Here is a 10,000-nt window from a genome sequence, read left to right on the forward strand (position 1 = left end):
CGTAATGAGTGTTTTTACACTTGCTGAAAATAGCCGATCTAGTTCGGCTATTGTCAGCATGCAACCAAGTGTAAAATTACTTACTGGATCTCTTGTCGACTAGTCCCGACAAAACATTTTAGTCTAGTTTTTATTTGTCGACGAAATTGTCAGTATATTTAGTCTTAGTTTTAGTCATCGTAGCTTATTTTTCATTTAGTTTCCATTCGTTTTTGTCAGTGAAAAAAGGTAGTCGACGAACATTTTCCGTCTTTGTTTTAGTGGACGAAAACAACACTGCGAAAAAGGGATTGTTGTCCGCAAAACACAGTCATGCATGAATTTGCATGTGGACAAATTGTGGTTTGATTTATTTAGTTTGTACAGTAATACAGTATGCTGGTCTCCTAACTAATGGTACAGAACTCAGCATCCCAGACTACTATAAACCATCACAAAGAAATGCGATCGCATTTACACCCATCCTACGTTATAGCTGCACTGTCTCCACAGGCTTTAGAATAGGTTTTAAGATTGTACTGATGACTTAGTTTTAAACCATTCTGGGCGGGAACCCCTTTTGGTGTTTTAACCATTATGTTACACTTTAGCTATTGAAAAATAGCAGATCTACAAGCTCATAGCGCGGCATGCCGCGCTATGAGCTTGTAGGTCTGCTATTTTTGAAGAAATCTTGAAGATTTGCCTCAAATCTTTGAATATGTATTCTTTCAGAGCGAACGTTTTTAACTCAAATCTTTGCTTCTGGGGGGGGGGGGGGGTCCCTGGAACAACATATTTTCAGATGGCGGTCGGCGGCCAATTGCATATAGTTTTTGGGGTCCTTGACATGAAATATTGAGCAACACTGATATAGAAACATCTTTTTCAGAACATAGTCATAATTTAGAAGACATTTTTAAAATTTCTCTCTCTCTCTCTCTCTCTCTGTCTCTGTCTCTGTCTCTGTCTCTGTCTCTGTCTCTCTCTCTCTCTCTCTGTCTCTCTCTCTGTCTCTGTCTCTGTCTCTGTCTCTGTCTCTGTCTCTGTCTCTGTCTCTGTCTCTGTCTCTGTCTCTGTCTCTGTCTCTGTCTCTGTCTCTGTCTCTGTCTCTCTCTCTCTCTCTCTCTCTCTCTCTCTCTCTCTCTGTCTCTGTCTCTGTCTCTGTCTCTGTCTCTGTCTCTGTCTCTGTCTCTCTCTCTCTCTCTGTCTCTCTCTCTCTCTCTGTCTCTCTCTGTCTCTGTCTCTCTCTCTCTAAGCGTGTGCACGTACACTGACAGCACTAGAGGGCAGCGATGTAAATACACACCCACACATTTTGTTCAAACTCACTTCTGAATCCTGACAGTTTTCAGAAAAAACCTGTTTCTATGTCAGTTGGTTCTCAACCTTCTCCATGTCAAAACCCTGTTTCTATGTCAGTTGGTTCTCATCCTTCTCCATGTCAAAAACCTGTTTCTATGTCAGTTGGTTCTCAACCTTCTCCCTGTCAAAAACCTGTTTCTATGTCAGTTGGTTCTCAACCTTCTCCCTGTCAAAAACCTGTTTCTATGTCAGTTGGTTCTCAACCTTCTCCCTGTCAAAAACCTGTTTCTATGTCAGTTGGTTCTCAACCTTCTCCATGTCAAAAACCTGTTTCTATGTCAGTTGGTTCTCAACCTTCTCCCTGTCAAAAACCTGTTTCTATGTCAGTTGGTTCTCAACCTTCTCCATGTCAAAAACCTGTTTCTATGTCAGTTGGTTCTCAACCTTCTCCCTGTCAAAAACCTGTTTCTATGTCAGTTGGTTCTCAACCTTCTCCATGTCAAAAACCTGTTTCTATGTCAGTTGGTTCTCAACCTTCTCCCTGTCAAAAACCTGTTTCTATGTCAGTTGGTTCTCAACCTTCTCCCTGTCAAAAACCTGTTTCTATGTCAGTTGGTTCTCAACCTTCTCCCTGTCAAAACCCTGTTTCTATGTCAGTTGGTTCTCAACCTTCTCCATGTCAAAAACCTGTTTCTATGTCAGTTGGTTCTCAACCTTCTCCATGTCAAAAACCTGTTTCTATGTCAGTTGGTTCTCAACCTTCTCCCTGTCAAAACCCTGTTTCTATGTCAGTTGGTTCTCAACCTTCTCCATGTCAAAACCTGTTTCTATGTCAGTTGGTTCTCAACCTTCTCCCTGTCAAAAACCTGTTTCTATGAATCAGTGGTTCTCAACCTTCTCCATGTCAAAAACCTGTTTCTATGTCAGTTGGTTCTCAACCTTCTCCATGTCAAAAACCTGTTTCTATGTCAGTTGGTTCTCAACCTTCTCCCTGTCAAAAACCTGTTTCTATGAATCAGTGGTTCTCAACCTTCTCCATGTCAAAAACCTGTTTCTATGTCAGTTGGTTCTCAACCTTCTCCATGTCAAAAACCTGTTTCTATGTCAGTTGGTTCTCAACCTTCTCCATGTCAAAAACCTGTTTCTATGTCAGTTGGTTCTCAACCTTCTCCCTGTCAAAAACCTGTTTCTATGTCAGTTGGTTCTCAACCTTCTCCCTGTCAAAACCCTGTTTCTATGAATCAGTTGGTTCTCAACCTTCTCCATGTCAAAAACCTGTTTCTATGTCAGTTGGTTCTCAACCTTCTCCATGTCAAAAACCTGTTTCTATGTCAGTTGGTTCTCAACCTTCTCCATGTCAAAAACCTGTTTCTATGTCAGTTGGTTCTCAACCTTCTCCCTGTCAAAAACCTGTTTCTATGAATCAGTTGGTTCTAAACCTTCTCCATGTCAAAACCCTGTTTCTATGTCAGTTGGTTCTCAACCTTCTCCCTGTCAAAAACCTGTTTCTATGTCAGTTGGTTCTCAACCTTCTCCCTGTCAAAAACCTGTTTCTATGTCAGTTGGTTCTCAACCTTCTCCATGTCAAAACCCTGTTTCTATGTCAGTTGGTTCTCAACCTTCTCCATGTCAAAAACCTGTTTCTATGTCAGTTGGTTCTCAACCTTCTCCCTGTCAAAAACCTGTTTCTATGTCAGTTGGTTCTCAACCTTCTCCCTGTCAAAAACCTGTTTCTATGTCAGTTGGTTCTCAACCTTCTCCATGTCAAAAACCTGTTTCTATGTCAGTTGGTTCTCAACCTTCTCCATGTCAAAAACCTGTTTCTATGTCAGTTGGTTCTCATCCTTCTCCATGTCAAAAACCTGTTTCTATGTCAGTTGGTTCTCAACCTTCTCCCTGTCAAAAACCTGTTTCTATGTCAGTTGGTTCTCAACCTTCTCCCTGTCAAAAACCTGTTTCTATGTCAGTTGGTTCTCAACCTTCTCCCTGTCAAAAACCTGTTTCTATGTCAGTTGGTTCTCAACCTTCTCCATGTCAAAAACCTGTTTCTATGTCAGTTGGTTCTCAACCTTCTCCCTGTCAAAAACCTGTTTCTATGTCAGTTGGTTCTCAACCTTCTCCATGTCAAAAACCTGTTTCTATGTCAGTTGGTTCTCAACCTTCTCCCTGTCAAAAACCTGTTTCTATGTCAGTTGGTTCTCAACCTTCTCCCTGTCAAAAACCTGTTTCTATGTCAGTTGGTTCTCAACCTTCTCCCTGTCAAAACCCTGTTTCTATGTCAGTTGGTTCTCAACCTTCTCCATGTCAAAAACCTGTTTCTATGTCAGTTGGTTCTCAACCTTCTCCATGTCAAAAACCTGTTTCTATGTCAGTTGGTTCTCAACCTTCTCCCTGTCAAAACCCTGTTTCTATGTCAGTTGGTTCTCAACCTTCTCCATGTCAAAACCTGTTTCTATGTCAGTTGGTTCTCAACCTTCTCCCTGTCAAAAACCTGTTTCTATGAATCAGTGGTTCTCAACCTTCTCCATGTCAAAAACCTGTTTCTATGTCAGTTGGTTCTCAACCTTCTCCATGTCAAAAACCTGTTTCTATGTCAGTTGGTTCTCAACCTTCTCCCTGTCAAAAACCTGTTTCTATGAATCAGTGGTTCTCAACCTTCTCCATGTCAAAAACCTGTTTCTATGTCAGTTGGTTCTCAACCTTCTCCATGTCAAAAACCTGTTTCTATGTCAGTTGGTTCTCAACCTTCTCCATGTCAAAAACCTGTTTCTATGTCAGTTGGTTCTCAACCTTCTCCCTGTCAAAAACCTGTTTCTATGTCAGTTGGTTCTCAACCTTCTCCCTGTCAAAACCCTGTTTCTATGAATCAGTTGGTTCTCAACCTTCTCCATGTCAAAAACCTGTTTCTATGTCAGTTGGTTCTCAACCTTCTCCATGTCAAAAACCTGTTTCTATGTCAGTTGGTTCTCAACCTTCTCCATGTCAAAAACCTGTTTCTATGTCAGTTGGTTCTCAACCTTCTCCCTGTCAAAAACCTGTTTCTATGAATCAGTTGGTTCTAAACCTTCTCCATGTCAAAACCCTGTTTCTATGTCAGTTGGTTCTCAACCTTCTCCATGTCAAAAACCTGTTTCTATGTCAGTTGGTTCTCAACCTTCTCCCTGTCAAAAACCTGTTTCTATGTCAGTTGGTTCTCAACCTTCTCCATGTCAAAACCCTGTTTCTATGTCAGTTGGTTCTCAACCTTCTCCATGTCAAAAACCTGTTTCTATGTCAGTTGGTTCTCAACCTTCTCCCTGTCAAAAACCTGTTTCTATGTCAGTTGGTTCTCAACCTTCTCCCTGTCAAAAACCTGTTTCTATGTCAGTTGGTTCTCAACCTTCTCCCTGTCAAAAACCTGTTTCTATGTCAGTTGGTTCTCAACCTTCTCCCTGTCAAAAACCTGTTTCTATGTCAGTTGGTTCTCAACCTTCTCCCTGTCAAAAACCTGTTTCTATGTCAGTTGGTTCTCAACCTTCTCCCTGTCAAAAACCTGTTTCTATGTCAGTTGGTTCTCAACCTTCTCCCTGTCAAAACCCTGTTTCTATGTCAGTTGGTTCTCAACCTTCTCCCTGTCAAAAACCTGTTTCTATGTCAGTTGGTTCTCAACCTTCTCCATGTCAAAAACCTGTTTCTATGTCAGTTGGTTCTCAACCTTCTCCATGTCAAAACCCTGTTTCTATGTCAGTTGGTTCTCAACCTTCTCCCTGTCAAAAACCTGTTTCTATGTCAGTTGGTTCTCAACCTTCTCCATGTCAAAAACCTGTTTCTATGTCAGTTGGTTCTCAACCTTCTCCATGTCAAAACCCTGTTTCTATGTCAGTTGGTTCTCAACCTTCTCCCTGTCAAAAACCTGTTTCTATGTCAGTTGGTTCTCAACCTTCTCCATGTCAAAAACCTGTTTATATGAATCAGTTGGTTCTCAACCTTCTCCCTGTCAAAAACCTGTTTCTATGTCAGTTGGTTCTCAACCTTCTCCATGTCAAAAACCTGTTTCTATGTCAGTTGGTTCTAAACCTTCTCCCTGTCAAAAACCTGTTTCTATGTCAGTTGGTTCTCAACCTTCTCCCTGTCAAAAACCTGTTTCTATGTCAGTTGGTTCTCAACCTTCTCCCTGTCAAAACCCTGTTTCTATGTCAGTTGGTTCTCAACCTTCTCCCTGTCAAAAACCTGTTTCTATGTCAGTTGGTTCTCAACCTTCTCCCTGTCAAAAACCTGTTTCTATGAATCAGTTGGTTCTCAACCTTCTCCCTGTCAAAAACCTGTTTCTATGTCAGTTGGTTCTCAACCTTCTCCCTGTCAAAAACCTGTTTCTATGTCAGTTGGTTCTCAACCTTCTCCCTGTCAAAAACCTGTTTCTATGTCAGTTGGTTCTCAACCTTCTCCCTGTCAAAAACCTGTTTCTATGTCAGTTGGTTCTCAACCTTCTCCCTGTCAAAAACCTGTTTCTATGTCAGTTGGTTCTCAACCTTCTCCCTGTCAAAAACCTGTTTCTATGTCAGTTGGTTCTCAACCTTCTCCCTGTCAAAAACCTGTTTCTATGTCAGTTGGTTCTCAACCTTCTCCCTGTCAAAAACCTGTTTCTATGTCAGTTGGTTCTCAACCTTCTCCCTGTCAAAACCCTGTTTCTATGTCAGTTGGTTCTCAACCTTCTCCCTGTCAAAAACCTGTTTCTATGTCAGTTGGTTCTCAACCTTCTCCATGTCAAAAACCTGTTTCTATGTCAGTTGGTTCTCAACCTTCTCCATGTCAAAACCCTGTTTCTATGTCAGTTGGTTCTCAACCTTCTCCCTGTCAAAAACCTGTTTCTATGTCAGTTGGTTCTCAACCTTCTCCATGTCAAAAACCTGTTTCTATGTCAGTTGGTTCTCAACCTTCTCCATGTCAAAACCCTGTTTCTATGTCAGTTGGTTCTCAACCTTCTCCCTGTCAAAAACCTGTTTCTATGTCAGTTGGTTCTCAACCTTCTCCATGTCAAAAACCTGTTTATATGAATCAGTTGGTTCTCAACCTTCTCCCTGTCAAAAACCTGTTTCTATGTCAGTTGGTTCTCAACCTTCTCCATGTCAAAAACCTGTTTCTATGTCAGTTGGTTCTAAACCTTCTCCCTGTCAAAAACCTGTTTCTATGTCAGTTGGTTCTCAACCTTCTCCCTGTCAAAAACCTGTTTCTATGTCAGTTGGTTCTCAACCTTCTCCCTGTCAAAACCCTGTTTCTATGTCAGTTGGTTCTCAACCTTCTCCCTGTCAAAAACCTGTTTCTATGTCAGTTGGTTCTCAACCTTCTCCCTGTCAAAAACCTGTTTCTATGTCAGTTGGTTCTCAACCTTCTCCCTGTCAAAAACCTGTTTCTATGTCAGTTGGTTCTCAACCTTCTCCCTGTCAAAAACCTGTTTCTATGTCAGTTGGTTCTCAACCTTCTCCCTGTCAAAAACCTGTTTCTATGTCAGTTGGTTCTCAACCTTCTCCCTGTCAAAAACCTGTTTCTATGTCAGTTGGTTCTCAACCTTCTCCATGTCAAAAACCTGTTTCTATGTCAGTTGGTTCTCAACCTTCTCCCTGTCAAAACCCTGTTTCTATGTCAGTTGGTTCTCAACCTTCTCCCTGTCAAAAACCTGTTTCTATGTCAGTTGGTTCTCAACCTTCTCCATGTCAAAACCCTGTTTCTATGTCAGTTGGTTCTCAACCTTCTCCATGTCAAAAACCTGTTTCTATGAATCAGTTGGTTCTCAACCTTCTCCATGTCAAAAACCTGTTTCTATGAATCAGTTGGTTCTCAACCTTCTCCCTGTCAAAAACCTGTTTCTATGTCAGTTGGTTCTCAACCTTCTCCCTGTCAAAAACCTGTTTCTATGTCAGTTGGTTCTCAACCTTCTCCCTGTCAAAAACCTGTTTCTATGTCAGTTGGTTCTCAACCTTCTCCCTGTCAAAAACCTGTTTCTATGTCAGTTGGTTCTCAACCTTCTCCCTGTCAAAAACCTGTTTCTATGTCAGTTGGTTCTCAACCTTCTCCCTGTCAAAAACCTGTTTCTATGTCAGTTGGTTCTCAACCTTCTCCATGTCAAAAACCTGTTTCTATGTCAGTTGGTTCTCAACCTTCTCCATGTCAAAAACCTGTTTCTATGTCAGTTGGTTCTCAACCTTCTCCATGTCAAAACCCTGTTTCTATGTCAGTTGGTTCTCAACCTTCTCCATGTCAAAAACCTGTTTCTATGTCAGTTGGTTCTCATCCTTCTCCCTGTCAAAAACCTGTTTCTATGTCAGTTGGTTCTAAACCTTCTCCCTGTCAAAAACCTGTTTCTATGTCAGTTGGTTCTAAACCTTCTCCCTGTCAAAAACCTGTTTCTATGTCAGTTGGTTCTCATCCTTCTCCATGTCAAAAACCTGTTTCTATGTCAGTTGGTTCTCAACCTTCTCCCTGTCAAAAACCTGTTTCTATGTCAGTTGGTTCTCATCCTTCTCCCTGTCAAAACCCTGTTTCTATGTCAGTTGGTTCTCAACCTTCTCCATGTCAAAAACCTGTTTCTATGTCAGTTGGTTCTCATCCTTCTCCCTGTCAAAAACCTGTTTCTATGTCAGTTGGTTCTAAACCTTCTCCCTGTCAAAAACCTGTTTCTATGTCAGTTGGTTCTAAACCTTCTCCCTGTCAAAAACCTGTTTCTATGTCAGTTGGTTCTCATCCTTCTCCATGTCAAAAACCTGTTTCTATGTCAGTTGGTTCTCAACCTTCTCCCTGTCAAAAACCTGTTTCTATGTCAGTTGGTTCTCAACCTTCTCCCTGTCAAAAACCTGTTTCTATGTCAGTTGGTTCTAAACCTTCTCCCTGTCAAAAACCTGTTTCTATGTCAGTTGGTTCTCATCCTTCTCCATGTCAAAAACCTGTTTCTATGTCAGTTGGTTCTCAACCTTCTCCCTGTCAAAAACCTGTTTCTATGTCAGTTGGTTCTCAACCTTCTCCCTGTCAAAAACCTGTTTCTATGTCAGTTGGTTCTCAACCTTCTCCATGTCAAAACCCTGTTTCTATGTCAGTTGGTTCTCAACCTTCTCCATGTCAAAAACCTGTTTCTATGTCAGTTGGTTCTCAACCTTCTCCATGTCAAAAACCTGTTTCTATGTCAGTTGGTTCTCAACCTTCTCCCTGTCAAAAACCTGTTTCTATGTCAGTTGGTTCTCAACCTTCTCCCTGTCAAAAACCTGTTTCTATGTCAGTTGGTTCTCAACCTTCTCCCTGTCAAAAACCTGTTTCTATGTCAGTTGGTTCTAAACCTTCTCCCTGTCAAAACCCTGTTTCTATGTCAGTTGGTTCTCAACCTTCTCCGTGTCAAAAACCTGTTTCTATGTCAGTTGGTTCTCAACCTTCTCCCTGTCAAAAACCTGTTTCTATGTCAGTTGGTTCTCAACCTTCTCCCTGTCAAAAACCTGTTTCTATGTCAGTTGGTTCTCAACCTTCTCCATGTCAAAAACCTGTTTCTATGTCAGTTGGTTCTCAACCTTCTCCATGTCAAAAACCTGTTTCTATGTCAGTTGGTTCTCAACCTTCTCCATGTTAAGGACGACCCCCAGAATTATATGTATTTGGCCGCGGACCCCCCCATCTGAAAATATGATGTTCCAGGGACCCTCCTCCCAGAAGCAAAGGTTTCAGTTAAAAACAATCACTCCGAAACTCAGTGTCTCGCTACGAGCTTGTAGATCTGCTATGTTTTAACACGATGCTTAAAACACGAAAAAGGGGCTCCCGTGCTGAATGGGTATGACTATGTGAAAATGTATGATTCATTTCAACTAATGTCCTCTCCTCTCCTCTCCTCTCCTCTCCTCTCCTCTCCTCTCCTCTCCTCTCCTCTCCTCTCCTCTCCTCTCCCCTCCCCTCCCCTCCCCTCCCCTCCCCTCCCCTCCCCTCCCCTCCCCTCCCCTCTCCTCTCCTCTCCTCTCCTCTCCTCTCCTCCAGCAGTGAGGTAGTGATGGAGAACAAGGCCATGTATCTGAGTACGTACGAAGAGAGGGAGAACGGCTCCGTGTACGAGGAGGCCTACGATGGACAGAACCTCTCTAAACTCAACCTCTGTGATCAAGGTAAGGACCACTGGAAGCTTTAAAATGATCACAATATACAACTAGAACTGCACTCTGTCGACTGTCCAGTGCATACTTGCTTGTTGCGCACTAGTAGGCCATACATGGCCAACTAGTGCGCAAGCAGAGCGCGCAAGTACTTTCGACCGTTATAAACTGTCACTTTTGATGCGTATGCACCGTCCCTGTAAACTGTGCTTGATACGGCAGTGGTGCCAGATTACATACATGTATACACAGGAGCTTTACCTTTAATCCTCCCGACACTAAAACATATCGTCATTATTACAGATTACATACATGTATACACAGGAGCTTTACCTTTAATCCTCCCGACACTAAAACATAATCGTCATTATTACAGATTACATACATGTTTACACAGGAGCATTACCTTTAATCCTCCCAGCACTAAAACATATCGTCATTATTACAGATTACATACATGTATACACAGGAGCTTTACCTTTAATCCTCCCGACACTAAAACATATCGTCATTATTACAGATTACATACATGTATACACAGGAGCTTTACCTTTAATCCTCCCAACACTAAAACATATCGTCATTACGTCACCATCGAAAACCAATTACACTCT

Source organism: Protomyctophum parallelum (assembly GCF_964188405.1).
Source record: "Protomyctophum parallelum genome assembly, chromosome: 19".
In the NCBI taxonomy this organism is placed as follows: Eukaryota; Metazoa; Chordata; class Actinopteri; order Myctophiformes; family Myctophidae; genus Protomyctophum; species Protomyctophum parallelum.